The sequence below is a fragment of the Diaphorina citri genome, unplaced genomic scaffold (genome assembly GCF_000475195.1).
Source record: "Diaphorina citri unplaced genomic scaffold, Diaci psyllid genome assembly version 1.1 scaffold4705, whole genome shotgun sequence".
NCBI lineage: Eukaryota > Metazoa > Arthropoda > Insecta > Hemiptera > Psyllidae > Diaphorina > Diaphorina citri.
The window spans coordinates 6,399-9,464 of record NW_007382099.1 but is presented as its reverse complement, the minus strand read 5'-3'; the positions used below and the strand labels follow the sequence as shown (position 1 = coordinate 9,464).

The 3,066-nt window shown below is 40.5% G+C and overlaps 1 pseudogene; it reads right to left on the bottom strand.

Moving 5' to 3' along the window:
- Positions 1–47: 47 nt before the first annotated feature.
- LOC103521193 overlaps positions 48–3,066 on the bottom strand; it is a 9,305-nt pseudogene continuing 6,286 nt past the window's right edge.

The window sequence follows — 3,066 nt, the reverse complement described above, 5'->3', positions numbered from 1 at the left end:
AAATGTCCTCACTTTGCGCCACAAACTAAGTTTACAAGGGAAGGCTTTTACAGTCAATGTTCTCATGACACTAAACACGCATGGCCATTTTGACTCTGTAGGACAAATACAAATATACAAAAGACAAATACAAAGATAATTACCAATTCTAGGAATTCGCCGTTGATATTTCCACCAAACAGTTCAAACTTGCCCCCTTTTTTGGCATCTATTCTAACGGGGCCATTGGTGAACACTTTTACTAACTGAAACCAGCAGAATGGGGATTACGTATTATTGTAGACGGATGGAAAAAACTAAGGACATAAGTATGTCCATTTATTTTTATCTGTGGAAGGTGATCAGAGGGCTTTAGCAATTAGGTAATAATAATAAATTACGAGTTCAGATATGTGTTTTTTTTTTTTAAGTAGGTAGAGGGGAAATAAAGAGAACTTAATCACTTACATCGGCCGAGGTCAGAGCATTATAGAGCTCTTCACCAGTGCAAACAAAAGTTAAGTTGAAATCCAAGCTGGTAGTGCTGATAGGTTTATCGGTATTGTTGTTGGAGACCTGGTCTAGGCCAATTTGTTTGTTAAAGCCAGCGGTGATGGATTTCATGCACTTGTTATTGTCTTGGGATTCGTCTTTCTTTGGAAGAATCATACCTTGGGAAAATTCTGAAAAGTTAATTGGTGAGTTTGTTAGTAAATATTTATTGTTCAAAAATCTTGTGCCATGGAGAAAGTTTGTTATCTAAATGAGAGATTACTAAAGGTTGAGAAAAACGGTAGTAAAAAAAAAAAAAAAAAGCCCTGTATTGCACCCCCAATTGTTATCAAGTGGGAAACTTTTAATCCACTTAATTTATTGCATGATTAATATTCTAGGACCTGTTTCTTTTTATTTTACCCATTTGGTATAAGTAGGGCATCTGCTGTAATAAACGCCCTATCAATGTGATTTCTCAATATTTAGCCTTAAGATATCATGGTATTTAAGGCTAAATATTGAGAAATCACATTGATTGGATCTCAGGTAAGTACCATAAGCTTTGTACAAAACAATCAAACGCCCTATGTCAACAGTGACTGGGTTAGATCTTTTTGTTACTTTACCCATTTAGTACAGATGTATCCCACTTACCTTCCTTTAGAGATGAAACATATTATCCTAGCTTCTCTTTAATAATGGATCTACCTTCATTATACAGACTCTCTTTTACATGAGTTCCTTCTGTGGAGTTTTTCTCGAGAGATATGATGACCTGAAAAATAAAACCAACCATGTTTAGGATGAACTTTGGGGGGGGGAAGAGCAGTCATTACCATTTTATTGATGTGATGGGACTTGACAAAGTCAGGAAAGGATCTCTTTACATCACAAGGATTTGTTGAAAACTTTAGCAAATTAGCGATTTCTGACTGTAGACAGTAGGGACTAGCATGATGAATGATTTTCAAATACTTTTGACCAAGTTACTACCATTTTTCTATGGCTCAATATCAAATCTGCACAGCAGTTTTAGTTGATAAGTATACTCGTACAGATACATACTCCACTTCATCTACATTGTTCTCTTCACTCAAGTTTGGGATATTTAATTTTGCTTGGCCTCTGTATCATTGCCAGATGCAAAGCCTGTCCCAGTTGATGGTGATGTCCCATCATAAAAGAATATCAACTTCCCCTTCGGTTTATTAATCACAGCCTCTCCCTCACACGTTTCTACTTTCTCAGTTTCACTTTGGCAGTTTTCATTTCATTTCAAATTAACGGAACAATGCTTTGAATTTTGTCTTTTGACGCACTGTTTTGCATTTTTCTCTGTCCTAAATGTGAAACAAAAAAGTAAAATAACCAGCGGGGCCGGCAACATGGCGAAATAGTTACTTGGCAGAAAACGGAGCTCGCCCTTTGTTCACACTCGAGGAAATAGGAGATGCCTCTCTCTCACTCCGTGCGCTATAGAATCACCTGGACCTGACGGATTATTAGAGCGTAGTGAGATCCTTTTTCGAGGGCGCCCCAAAGTATGTCAAAACTATTAACTCACTCCTTTTGATACTAGGAACTTTCCCTATCAGTCTGGAAAAGAGCGGATTTTGTGTGATGAAGAAGGGGGAAAAGGGGATGCCGAAGGGGAAAAATGGACATATCGTCCTATATGCCTTCTGGACACATCGGGAAGGGCTGAGGCAAGTATTGTTACAGGACAAGGTTATTCAGGAATAAAGAAAAAGGAGATCTTTCACACGACAGTACGGTTAGAGGAGGCCATAGGTCATACATGTCTGTAGTCAATGGCATTTCCTCCACCCATCATTGTTGACTCGAGTCCTAAGCGAAAACCGCAACAAATTTGGAAAATCCAACCGTGTAATTCGCTAGGGTCTAATGGCGTTGGAAGAAGACGAAAGGTGAACGGCAAGACTCATACACAAGTGGTAAGAATCTCAGGCAGCCAGGTTGTGGTAGGGTTTATGAAACGACTTACCTGACCCTACCACGATAGTACCAAAAGAATGGTGTGGTGGCTATAGAGAGAATGTCCGAGAGAATGACCGATTGTTGTGCCTGAGGCAGAAGAAGACCCCGTTGCGGTTGAATACTAGAAAGTTAGGTTGAGATGGCGAGCGATACCGCGTAAGTAGTGCCAAAGGTTAAGGAAGAAATGAGAAAGGACTACAGTGCTACCAGTTCCAGCAGACGCATCCGGATGCCGGTATCACCAAACCTCCAGTCGGGATTCAGAGTCTGCACAGTATATGTGTAAGGTTTGGTCGCCGAATAATCCCCTGGGGACCCCCGTGGGGGTGTTCAAGATCGCGGTAAAACAACCAGGTGGCAGAATGGAAGTTAAGAACAGGACCTCATTGATGGGGTCTTAAAACTATTCTATTGACCCTCTACAAGGATAAGAATTCAAGTAGGTAATATGGGGAGGTCCCGGTAACTTAATTCCGTAAAGGCCTGTAGTTCATCGCTACTATAAGGTGATCAAATAAAGGAAAGGAGAAACGGAGGGAGGGGGTGAAGGTAAGTGAGAAGGACTACCGCAGCTGGCATCTGGCCGGGAGGACT